Below are 14,033 nucleotides of genomic sequence, written 5' to 3' on the forward strand. Positions count from 1 at the left end.
TTAAATGTAATAAATTTCATGGACAAGTACCTGCTAGCCTGATCAAAGAAAGGCATTTGTGGATTTATGAGTGATAGTCCTATTTTGAAGGTTCTGCTTCACTAAAAAGCGTTTTTCTTCTTGTAAAATGCATTAAACGGCTTGAATTAGCCATGGACAGCACTGACACGCTTCAAATACATCTTGCCATGTAGAAATCTTAAATATGTGTTGTTGCGAGGAAACGTCCTATGTTGTTGTTTTAGCTACACTGAAAGATTCTCTGAACTTAAAATTCTTCAAGACAGGTTTTTTTTAAGAAGGGAAATGCAGTTTTGTTATCCTTTCATTCTAGGCTGAGCAAAATAACACATAGGAGTAGATTATAAGGTCCTGTGTTACAGTTTCTGCAGTGCTTAAAGGCGTTTTGGCACACTTCAAAGCGGATAAACCTCTTTCCAGTAGCGACGAGAGTCATTTTGAATGATTGTCATTTAAATATCTAAACTAAAAACAGAAGTTATTCTTTTTAGTTTGAAACTCATGAAAACAATGAACTTATGATGTTTTCATGCAAGCCTGACCAGTGAAGCACATTTGTGTACTTGTAAGTGAAATGCCCTTGGCGTTGTTTCTGTAAAGCTGAAAAGCGTTTCTGCACACGGAAAAGCACATCTAAGACTCAAGTAGCCTTAAACTGCTCAGAGAATTACTGTGTTGAAAAAAAACCTTTCCCACTCTCAGAAAACCCGTTTCTTCTTTTATTCAAGTCCATTTCAATGAGCTAGCGCTAATGTGATCTTTTTATTCCTATCTTGACCAAAAAGAATACTTGCTAGCATGTTGTCACTCTCTGTACTGATTATCGTACTTTTAAATGTAATAAATTTCATGGACAAGTACCTGCTAGCCTGAATAAAGAAAGACATTTTTGGATTTATGAGTGAAAGTCCTATTTTGGAGGTTCTGCTTCACTAAAAAGCGTTTTTCTTCTTGTAAAATGCATTAAACGGTTTGAATTAGCCATGGACAGCACTGACACGCTTCAATTACATCTTGCCATGTAGAAATCTTAAATATGTGTTATTGTGAGGAAAAGTCCTATGTTGTTGTTTTAGCTACACTGAAAATTGATTTGCTACTTGGCAAAATGAGTGAAATAGTTTACACTTGCTTTAAACAACATAATGTAGGCTTACGTGACACATTGTGCTATGTGGAAAATGTAAAGACTCTCTGAACTCAAAATTCTTCAAGGTTTTTTTTTAAGAAGGGAAATGCAGTTTTGTCATCCTTTCATTCTAGGCTGAGCAAAATAACACATAGGAGTAGAAAATAAGGTCCTGTGTTAGAGTTTCTGCAGTGCTTAAAGGCGTTTTGGCACAGTTCAAATCGGATCAACCTCTTTCCAGGAGCGGCGAGAGTCATTTTGAATGATTGTCATTTAAATAACTAAACTAAAAACAGAAGTTATTCTTTTTCGTTTAAACCTCATGAAAACAATGAACTTATGATGTTTTCATGCAAGCCTGACCAGTGAAGCACATTTGTGTACTCATAAGTGAAAGTCCCTTGGCGTTGTTTCTGCAACGCTGAAAAGCGTTTCTGCACACGGAAAAGCACATCTAACATTCAAGTAGCCTTAAACTGCTCAGAGAATTACTGTGTTGAAAAAAACCTTTCCCACTCTCAGAAAACTCGTTTCTTCTTTTATTCAAGTCCATTTCAATGAGCTAGCACTAATGTGATCTTTTTATTCCTATCTTGACCAAAAAGAATACTTGCTGGCATGTTGTCACTCTCTGTACTGATGATCGTACTTTTAAATGTAATAAATTTCATGGACAAGTACCTGCTAGCCTGATCAAAGAAAGACATTTGTGGATTTATGAGTGATAGTCCTATTTTGAAGGTTCTGCTTCACTAAAAAGCGTTTTTCTTCATGTAAAATGCATTAAACGGCTTGAATTAGCCATGGACAGCACTGACACGCTTCAATTACATCTTGCCATGTAGAAATCTTAAATATGTGTTGTTGCGAGGAAACGTCCTATGTTGTTGTTTTAGCTACACTGAAAGATTCTCTGAACTTAAAATTCTTCAAGACAGGTTTTTTTTAAGAAGGGAAATGCAGTTTTGTTATCCTTTCATTCTAGGCTGAGCAAAATAACACATAGGAGTAGATTTTAAGGTCCTGTGTTACAGTTTCTGCAGTGCTTAAAGGCGTTTTGGCACAGTTCAAAGCGGATCAACCTCTTTCCAAGAGCGACGAGAGTCATTTTGAATGATTGTCATTTAAATATCTAAACTAAAAACAGAAGTTATTCTTTTTAGTTTGAAACTCATGAAAACAATGAACTTATGATGTTTTCATGCAAGCCTGACCAGTGAAGCACATTTGTGTACTTGTAAGTGAAATGCCCTTGGCGTTGTTTCTGTAACGCTGAAAAGCGTTTCTGCACACGGAAAAGCACATCTTAACACTCAAGTAGCCTTAAACTGCTCAGAGAATTACTGTGTTGAAAAAAAACCTTTCCCACTCTCAGAAAACTCGTTTCTTCTTTTATTCAAGTCCATTTCAATGAGCTAGCGCTAATGTGATCTTTTTATTCCTATCTTGACCAAAAAGAATACTTGCTAGCATGTTGTCACTCTCTGTACTGATTATCGTACTTTTAAATGTAATAAATTTCATGGACAAGTACCTGCTAGCCTGAATAAAGAAAGACATTTTTGGATTTATGAGTGAAAGTCCTATTTTGGAGGTTCTGCTTCACTAAAAAGCGTTTTTCTTCTTGTAAAATGCATTAAACGGTTTGAATTAGCCATGGACAGCACTGACACGCTTCAATTACATCTTGCCATGTAGAAATCTTAAATATGTGTTATTGTGAGGAAAAGTCCTATGTTGTTGTTTTAGCTACACTGAAAATTGATTTGCTACTTGGCAAAATGAGTCAAATAGTTTACACTTGCTTTAAACAACATAATGTAGGCTTACGTGACACATTGTGCTATGTGGAAAATGTAAAGACTCTCTGAACTCAAAATTCTTCAAGGTTTTTTTTTAAGAAGGGAAATGCAGTTTTGTCATCCTTTCATTCTAGGCTGAGCAAAATAACACATAGGAGTAGAAAATAAGGTCCTGTGTTAGAGTTTCTGCAGTGCTTAAAGGCGTTTTGGCACAGTTCAAATCGGATCAACCTCTTTCCAGGCGCGGCGAGAGTCATTTTGAATGATTGTCATTTAAATAACTAAACTAAAAACAGAAGTTATTCTTTTTCGTTTAAACCTCATGAAAACAATGAACTTATGATGTTTTCATGCAAGCCTGACCAGTGAAGCACATTTGTGTACTCATAAGTGAAAGTCCCTTGGCGTTGTTTCTGCAACGCTGAAAAGCGTTTCTGCACACGGAAAAGCACATCTAACATTCAAGTAGCCTTAAACTGCTCAGAGAATTACTGTGTTGAAAAAAACCTTTCCCACTCTCAGAAAACTCGTTTCTTCTTTTATTCAAGTCCATTTCAATGAGCTAGCACTAATGTGATCTTTTTATTCCTATCTTGACCAAAAAGAATACTTGCTGGCATGTTGTCACTCTCTGTACTGATGATCGTACTTTTAAATGTAATAAATTTCATGGACAAGTACCTGCTAGCCTGATCAAAGAAAGACATTTGTGGATTTATGAGTGATAGTCCTATTTTGAAGGTTCTGCTTCACTAAAAAGCGTTTTTCTTCATGTAAAATGCATTAAACGGCTTGAATTAGCCATGGACAGCACTGACACGCTTCAATTACATCTTGCCATGTAGAAATCTTAAATATGTGTTGTTGCGAGGAAACGTCCTATGTTGTTGTTTTAGCTACACTGAAAGATTCTCTGAACTTAAAATTCTTCAAGACAGGTTTTTTTTAAGAAGGGAAATGCAGTTTTGTTATCCTTTCATTCTAGGCTGAGCAAAATAACACATAGGAGTAGATTTTAAGGTCCTGTGTTACAGTTTCTGCAGTGCTTAAAGGCGTTTTGGCACAGTTCAAAGCGGATCAACCTCTTTCCAAGAGCGACGAGAGTCATTTTGAATGATTGTCATTTAAATATCTAAACTAAAAACAGAAGTTATTCTTTTTAGTTTGAAACTCATGAAAACAATGAACTTATGATGTTTTCATGGAAGCCTGACCAGTGAAGCACATTTGTGTACTTGTAAGTGAAATGCCCTTGGCGTTGTTTCTGTAACGCTGAAAAGCGTTTCTGCACACGGAAAAGCACATCTTAACACTCAAGTAGCCTTAAACTGCTCAGAGAATTACTGTGTTGAAAAAAAACCTTTCCCACTCTCAGAAAACTCGTTTCTTCTTTTATTCAAGTCCATTTCAATGAGCTAGCGCTAATGTGATCTTTTTATTCCTATCTTGACCAAAAAGAATACTTGCTAGCATGTTGTCACTCTCTGTACTGATTATCGTACTTTTAAATGTAATAAATTTCATGGACAAGTACCTGCTAGCCTGAATAAAGAAAGACATTTTTGGATTTATGAGTGAAAGTCCTATTTTGGAGGTTCTGCTTCACTAAAAAGCGTTTTTCTTCTTGTAAAATGCATTAAACGGTTTGAATTAGCCATGGACAGCACTGACACGCTTCAATTACATCTTGCCATGTAGAAATCTTAAATATGTGTTATTGTGAGGAAAAGTCCTATGTTGTTGTTTTAGCTACACTGAAAATTGATTTGCTACTTGGCAAAATGAGTCAAATAGTTTACACTTGCTTTAAACAACATAATGTAGGCTTACGTGACACATTGTGCTATGTGGAAAATGTAAAGACTCTCTGAACTCAAAATTCTTCAAGGTTTTTTTTTAAGAAGGGAAATGCAGTTTTGTCATCCTTTCATTCTAGGCTGAGCAAAATAACACATAGGAGTAGAAAATAAGGTCCTGTGTTAGAGTTTCTGCAGTGCTTAAAGGCGTTTTGGCACAGTTCAAATCGGATCAACCTCTTTCCAGGCGCGGCGAGAGTCATTTTGAATGATTGTCATTTAAATAACTAAACTAAAAACAGAAGTTATTCTTTTTCGTTTAAGCCTCATGAAAACAATGAACTTATGATGTTTTCCTGCAAGCCTGACCAGTGAAGCACATTTGTGTACTTTTAAGTGAAAGTCCCTTGGCGTTGTTTCTGCAACGCTGAAAAGCGTTTCTGCACACGGAAAAGCACATCTAACATTCAAGTAGCCTTAAACTGCTCAGAGAATTACTGTGTTGAAAAAAACCTTTCCCACTCTCAGAAAACTCGTTTCTTCTTTTATTCAAGTCCATTTCAATGAGCTAGCACTAATGTGATCTTTTTATTCCTATCTTGACCAAAAAGAATACTTGCTGGCATGTTGTCACTCTCTGTACTGATGATCGTACTTTTAAATGTAATAAATTTCATGGACAAGTACCTGCTAGCCTGATCAAAGAAAGGCATTTGTGGATTTATGAGTGATAGTCCTATTTTGAAGGTTCTGCTTCACTAAAAAGCGTTTTTCTTCTTGTAAAATGCATTAAACGGTTTGAATTAGCCATGGACAGCACTGACACGCTTCAATTACATCTTGCCATGTAGAAATCTTAAATATGTGTTATTGTGAGGAAAAGTCCTATGTTGTTGTTTTAACCACACTGAAAATTGATTTTCTACTTGGCAAAATGAGTGAAATAGTTTACACTTGCTTTAAACAACACAATTTAGGCTTACGTGACACATTGTGATATTTGGAAAATGTAAAGACTCTCTGAACTCAAAAGTCTTCAAGGTTTTTTTTAAGAAGGGAAATGCAGTTTTGTCATCCTTTCATTCTAGGCTGAGCAAAATAACACATAGGAGTAGATTATAAGGTCCTGTGTTAGAGTTTCTGCAGTGCTTAAACGCGTTGTTGCACAGTTCAAATCGGATCAACCTCTTTCCAGGAGCGACCAGAGTCATTTTGAATGATTGTCATTTAAATATCTAAACTAAAAACAGAAGTTATTCTTTTTCGTTTGAACCTCATGAAAACAATGAACTTATGATGTTTTCATGCAAGCCTGACCAGTGAAGCACATTTGTGTACTTATAAGTGAAAGTCCCTTGGCGGTGTTTCTACAACGCTGAAAAGAGTTTCTGCAGACGGAAAAGCACATCTAACACTCAAGTAGCCTTAAACTGCTCAGAGAATTACTGTGTTGAAAAAAACCTTTCCCACTCTCAGAAAACTCGTTTCTTCTTTTATTCAAGTCCATTTCAATGAGCTAGCACTAATGTGATCCTTTTATTCCTATCTTGACCAAAAAGAATACTTGCTGGCATGTTTTCACTCTCTATACTGATGATCGTACTTTTAAATGTAATAAATTTCATGGACAAGTACCTGCTAGCCTGATCAAAGAAAGGCATTTGTGGATTTATGAGTGATAGTCCTATTTTGAAGGTTCTGCTTCACTAAAAAGCGTTTTTCTTCTTGTAAAATGCATTAAACGGTTTGAATTAGCCATGGACAGCACTGACATGCTTCAATTACATCTTGCCATGTAGAAATCTTAAATATGTGTTGTTGCGAAGAAACGTCCTATGTTGTTGTTTTAGCTACACTGAAAGATTCTCTGAACTTAAAATTCTTAAAGACAGGTTTTTTTAAGAAGGGAAATGCAGTTTTGTCATCCTTTCATTCTAGGCTGAGCAAAATAACACATAGGAGTAGATTATAAGGTCCTGTGTTACAGTTTCTGCAGTGCTTAAAGGCGTTTTGGCACAGTTGAAAGCGGATCAACCTCTTTCCAGGAGCGACGAGAGTCATTTTGAATGATTGTCATTTAAATATCTAAACTAAAAACAGAAGTTATTCTTTTTCGTTTGAACCTCATGAAAACAATGAACTTATGATGTTTTCATGCAAGCCTGACCAGTGAAGCACATTTGTGTACTCATAAGTGAAAGTCCCTTGGCGTTGTTTCTGCACACGGAAAAGCACATCTAACACTCAAGTAGCCTTAAACTGCTCAGAGAATTACTGTGTTGAAAAAAACCTTTCCCACTCTCAGAAAACTCGTTTCTTCTTTTATTCAAGTCCATTTCAATGAGCTAGCACTAATGTGATCTTTTTATTCCTATCTTGACCAAAAAGAATACTTGCTGGGCTGTTTTCACTCTCTGTACTGATGATCGTACTTTTAAATGTAATAAATTTCATGGACAAGTACCTGCTTACCTGAACAAAGAAAGACATTTGTGGATTTATGAGTGATAGTCCTATTTTGGAGTTTCTGCATCACTAAAAAGCGTTTTTCTTCTTGTAAAATGCATTAAACGGTTTGAATTAGCCATGGACAGCACTGACGCTTCAATTACATCTTGCCATGTAGGAATCTTAAATATGTGTTATTGTGAGGAAAAGTCCTATGTTGTTGTTTTAGCTACACTGGAAATTGATTTGCTACTTGGCAAAATGAGTCAAATAGTTTACACTTGCTTTAAACAACATCATGTAGGTTTACGTGACATATTGTGCTATTTGGAAAATGTAAAGACTATCTGAACTTAAAATTCTTCAAGACAGGTTTTTTTTAAGAAGGGAAATGCAGTTTTGTCATCCTTTCATTCTAGGCTGAGCAAAATAACACATATGAGTAGATTATAAGGTCCTGTGTTAGAGTTTCTCCAGTGCTTAAAGGCGTTTTGGCACAGTTCAAAGCGGATCAACCTCTTTCCAGGAGCGACGAGAGTCATTTTGAATGATTGTCATTTAAATATCTAAACTAAAAACAGAAGTTATTCTTTTTCGTTTGAACCTCATGAAAACAATGAACTTATGATGTTTTTATGCAAGCCTGACCAGTGAAGCACATTTGTGTACTTATAAGTGAAAGTCCCTTGGCGGTGTTTCTGCAATGCAGAAAAGCGTTTCTGCACACGGAAAAGCACATCTGACAGTCAAGTAGCCTTAAACTGCTCAGAGAATTACTGTGTTGAAAAAAACCTTTCCCACTCTCAGAAAACTCGTTTCTTCTTTTATTCAAGTCCATTTCAATGAGCTAGCACTAATGTGATCTTTTTATTCCTATCTTGACCAAAAAGAATACTTGCTGGCATGTTGTCACTCTCTATACTGATGATCGTACTTTTAAATGTAATAAATTTCATGGACAAGTACCTGCTAGCCTGATCAAAGAAAGGCATTTGTGGATTTATGAGTGATAGTCCTATTTTGAAGGTTCTGCTTCACTAAAAAGCGTTTTTCTTCTTGTAAAATGCATTAAACGGTTTGAATTAGCCATGGACAGCACTGACACGCTTCAATTACATCTTGCCATGTAGAAATCTTAAATATGTGTTGTTGCGAAGAAACGTCCTATGTTGTTGTTTTAGCTACACTGAAAGATTCTCTGAACTTAAAATTCTTAAAGACAGGTTTTTTTAAGAAGGGAAATGCAGTTTTGTCATCCTTTCATTCTAGGCTGAGCAAAATAACACATAGGAGTAGATTATAAGGTCCTGTGTTACAGTTTCTGCAGTGCTTAAAGGCGTTTTGGCACAGTTCAAAGCGGATCAACCTCTTTCCAGGAGCGACGAGAGTCATTTTGAATGATTGTCATTTAAATATCTAAACTAAAAACAGAAGTTATTCTTTTTCGTTTGAACCTCATGAAAACAATGAACTTATGATGTTTTCATGCAAGCCTGACCAGTGAAGCACATTTGTGTACTCATAAGTGAAAGTCCCTTGGCGTTGTTTCTGCACACGGAAAAGCACATCTAACACTCAAGTAGCCTTAAACTGCTCAGAGAATTACTGTGTTGAAAAAAACCTTTCCCACTCTCAGAAAACTCGTTTCTTCTTTTATTCAAGTCCATTTCAATGAGCTAGCACTAATGTGATCTTTTTATTCCTATCTTGACCAAAAAGAATACTTGCTGGCATGTTGTCACTCTCTGTACTGATGATCGTACTTTTAAATGTAATAAATTTCATGGACAAGTACCTGCTAGCCTGAACAAAGAAAGACATTTGTGGATTTATGAGTGATAGTCCTATTTTGGAGGTTCTCCTTCACTAAAAAGCATTTTTCTTCTTGTAAAATGCATAAAACGGTTTGAATTAGCCATGGACAGCACTGACACACTTCATTTACAACTTGCCATGTAGAAATCTTAAATATGTCTTGTTGTGGGAAAAGTCCTATGTTGTTGTTTTAGCTACACTGAAAATTGATTTGCTACTTGGCAAAATGAGTGAAATAGTTTACACTTGCTTTAAACAACATCATGTAGGCTTACGTGACACATTGTGCTATTTGGAAAATGTAAAGACTCTCTGAACCTAAAATTCTTCAAGACAAGTTTTTTTAAGAAGGGAAATGCAGTTTTGTCATCCTTTCATTCTAGGCTGAGCAAAATAACATATAGGAGTAGATTATAAGGTCCTGTGTTAGAGTTTCTGCAGTGCTTAAAGGCGTTTTGGCACAGTTCAAAGCGGATCAACCTCTTTCCAGGAGCGACGAGAGTCATTTTGAATGATTGTCATTTAAATATCTAAACTAAAAACAGAAGTTATTCTTTTTCGTTTGAACCTCATGAAAATAATGAACTTATGATGTTTTCATGCAAGCCTGACCAGTGAAGCACATTTGTGTACTTATAAGTGAAAGTCCCTTGGCGGTGTTTCTGCAACGCTGAAAAGCGTTTCTGCACGTGGAAAAGCACATCTAACACTCAAGTTGTCTTAAACTGCTCAGAGAATTACTGTGTTGAAAAAAACCTTTCCCACTCTCAGAAAACTCGTTTCTTCTTTTATTCAAGTCCATTTCAATGAGCTAGCACTAATGTGATCTTTTTATTCCTATCTTGACCAAAAAGAATACTTGCTGGCATGTTGTCACTCTCTGTACTGATGATCGTACTTTTTAATGTAATAAATTTCATGGACAAGTACCTGCTAGCCTGATCAAAGAAAGACATTTATGGATTTATGAGTGATAGTCCTATTTTGAAGGTTCTGCTTCACTAAAAAGCGTTTTTCTTCTTGTAAAATGCATTAAACGGCTTGAATTAGCCATGGACAGCACTGACACGCTTCAATTACATCTTGCCATGTAGAAATCTTAAATATGTGTTGTTGCGAGGAAACGTCCTATGTTGTTGTTTTAGCTACACTGAAAGATTCTCTGAACTTAAAATTCTTCAAGACAGGTTTTTTTTAAGAAGGGAAATGCAGTTTTGTTATCCTTTCATTCTAGGCTGAGCAAAATAACACATAGGAGTAGATTATAAGGTCCTGTGTTACAGTTTCTGCAGTGCTTAAAGGCGTTTTGGCACACTTCAAAGCGGATAAACCTCTTTCCAGTAGCGAGCAGAGTCATTTTGAATGATTGTCATTTAAATATCTAAACTAAAAACAGAAGTTATTCTTTTTAGTTTGAAACTCATGAAAACAATGAACTTATGATGTTTTCATGCAAGCCTGACCAGTGAAGCACATTTGTGTACTTGTAAGTGAAATGCCCTTGGCGTTGTTTCTGTAAAGCTGAAAAGCGTTTCTGCACACGGAAAAGCACATCTAAGACTCAAGTAGCCTTAAACTGCTCAGAGAATTACTGTGTTGAAAAAAAACCTTTCCCACTCTCAGAAAACCCGTTTCTTCTTTTATTCAAGTCCATTTCAATGAGCTAGCGCTAATGTGATCTTTTTATTCCTATCTTGACCAAAAAGAATACTTGCTAGCATGTTGTCACTCTCTGTACTGATTATCGTACTTTTAAATGTAATAAATTTCATGGACAAGTACCTAATAGCCTGAATAAAGAAAGACATTTTTGGATTTATGAGTGAAAGTCCTATTTTGGAGGTTCTGCTTCACTAAAAAGCGTTTTTCTTCTTGTAAAATGCATTAAACGGTTTGAATTAGCCATGGACAGCACTGACACGCTTCAATTACATCTTGCCATGTAGAAATCTTAAATATGTGTTATTGTGAGGAAAAGTCCTATGTTGTTGTTTTAGCTACACTGGAAATTGATTTGCTACTTGGCAAAATGAGTGAAATAGTTTACACTTGCTTTAAACAACATAATGTAGGCTTACGTGACACATTGTGCTATGTGGAAAATGTAAAGACTCTCTGAACTCAAAATTCTTCAAGGTTTTTTTTTAAGAAGGGAAATGCAGTTTTGTCATCCTTTCATTCTAGGCTGAGCAAAATAACACATAGGAGTAGAAAATAAGGTCCTGTGTTAGAGTTTCTGCAGTGCTTAAAGGCGTTTTGGCACAGTTCAAATCGGATCAACCTCTTTCCAGGAGCGGCGAGAGTCATTTTGAATGATTGTCATTTAAATAACTAAACTAAAAACAGAAGTTATTCTTTTTCGTTTAAACCTCATGAAAACAATGAACTTATGATGTTTTCATGCAAGCCTGACCAGTGAAGCACATTTGTTTACTCATAAGTGAAAGTCCCTTGGCGTTGTTTCTGCAACGCTGAAAAGCGTTTCTGCACACGGAAAAGCACATCTAACATTCAAGTAGCCTTAAACTGCTCAGAGAATTACTGTGTTGAAAAAAACCTTTCCCACTCTCAGAAAACTCGTTTCTTCTTTTATTCAAGTCCATTTCAATGAGCTAGCACTAATGTGATCTTTTTATTCCTATCTTGACCAAAAAGAATACTTGCTGGCATGTTGTCACTCTCTGTACTGATGATCGTACTTTTAAATGTAATAAATTTCATGGACAAGTACCTGCTAGCCTGATCAAAGAAAGACATTTGTGGATTTATGAGTGATAGTCCTATTTTGAAGGTTCTGCTTCACTAAAAAGCGTTTTTCTTCATGTAAAATGCATTAAACGGCTTGAATTAGCCATGGACAGCACTGACACGCTTCAATTACATCTTGCCATGTAGAAATCTTAAATATGTGTTGTTGCGAGGAAACGTCCTATGTTGTTGTTTTAGCTACACTGAAAGATTCTCTGAACTTAAAATTCTTCAAGACAGGTTTTTTTTAAGAAGGGAAATGCAGTTTTGTTATCCTTTCATTCTAGGCTGAGCAAAATAACACATAGGAGTAGATTTTAAGGTCCTGTGTTACAGTTTCTGCAGTGCTTAAAGGCGTTTTGGCACAGTTCAAAGCGGATCAACCTCTTTCCAAGAGCGACGAGAGTCATTTTGAATGATTGTCATTTAAATATCTAAACTAAAAACAGAAGTTATTCTTTTTAGTTTAAGCCTCATGAAAACAATGAACTTATAATGTTTTCCTGCAAGCCTGACCAGTGAAGCACATTTGTGTACTTTTAAGTGAAAGTCCCTTGGCGTTGTTTCTGCAACGCTGAAAAGCGTTTCTGCACACGGAAGAGCACATCTAACACTCAAGTAGCCTTAAACTGCTCAGAGAATTACTGTGTTGAAAAAAACCTTTCCCACTCTCAGAAAACTCGTTTCTTCTTTTATTCAAGTCCATTTCAATGAGCTAGCGCTAATGTGATCTTTTTATTCCTATCTTGACCAAAAAGAATACTTGCTAGCATGTTGTCACTCTCTGTACTGATTATCGTACTTTTAAATGTAATAAATTTCATGGACAAGTACCTGCTAGCCTGAATAAAGAAAGACATTTTTGGATTTATGAGTGAAAGTCCTATTTTGGAGGTTCTGCTTCACTAAAAAGCGTTTTTCTTCTTGTAAAATGCATTAAACGGTTTGAATTAGCCATGGACAGCACTGACACGCTTCAATTACATCTTGCCATGTAGAAATCTTAAATATGTGCTATTGTGAGGAAAAAGTCCTATGTTGTTGTTTTGGCTACACTGAAAATTGATTTTCTACTTGGCAAAATGAGTGAAATAGTTTACACTTGCTTTAAACAACACAATTTAGGCTTACGTGACACATTGTGATATTTGGAAAATGTAAAGACTCTCTAAACTCAAAATTCTTCAAGGTTTTTTTTTAAGAAGGAAAATGCAGTTTTGTCATCCTTTCATTCTAGGCTGAGCAAAATAACACATAGGAGTAGATTATAAGGTCCTGTGTTACAGTTTCTGCAGTGCTTAAAGGCGTTTTTGCACAGTTCAAATCGGATCAACCTCTTTCCAGGAGCGACGAGAGTCATTTTGAATGATTGTCATTTAAATATCTAAACTAAAAACAGAAGTTATTCTTTTTCGTTTGAACCTCATGAAAACAATGAACTTATGATGTTTTCATGCAAGCCTGACCGGTGAAGCACAATTGTGTACTTATAAGTGAAAGTCCCTTGGCGGTGTTTCTACAACGCTGAAAAGAGTTTCTGCAGACGGAAAAGCACATCTAACACTCAAGTAGCCTTAAACTGCTCAGAGAATTACTGTGTTGAAAAAAACCTTTCCCACTCTCAGAAAACTCGTTTCTTCTTTTATTCAAGTCCATTTCAATGAGCTAGCACTAATGTGATCTTTTTATTCCTATCTTGACCAAAAAGAATACTTGCTGGCATGTTGTCACTCTCTGTACTGATGATCGTACTTTTTAATGTAATAAATTTCATGGACAAGTACCTGCTAGCCTGATCAAAGAAAGACATTTGTGGATTTATGAGTGATAGTCCTATTTTGAAGGTTCTGCTTCACTAAAAAGCGTTTTTCTTCATGTAAAATGCATTAAACGGCTTGAATTAGCCATGGACAGCACTGACACGCTTCAATTACATCTTGCCATGTAGAAATCTTAAATATGTGTTGTTGCGAGGAAACGTCCTATGTTGTTGTTTTAGCTACACTGAAAGATTCTCTGAACTTAAAATTCTTCAAGACAGGTTTTTTTTAAGAAGGGAAATGCAGTTTTGTTATCCTTTCATTCTAGGCTGAGCAAAATAACACATAGGAGTAGATTATAAGGTCCTGTGTTACAGTTTCTGCAGTGCTTAAAGGCGTTTTGGCACAGTTGAAAGCGGATCAACCTCTTTCCAAGAGCGACGAGAGTCATTTTGAATGATTGTCATTTAAATATCTAAACTAAAAACAGAAGTTATTCTTTTTAGTTTGAAAC

This window comes from Salminus brasiliensis, chromosome 22, assembly GCF_030463535.1.
Source record: "Salminus brasiliensis chromosome 22, fSalBra1.hap2, whole genome shotgun sequence".
Lineage (NCBI taxonomy): Eukaryota > Metazoa > Chordata > Actinopteri > Characiformes > Bryconidae > Salminus > Salminus brasiliensis.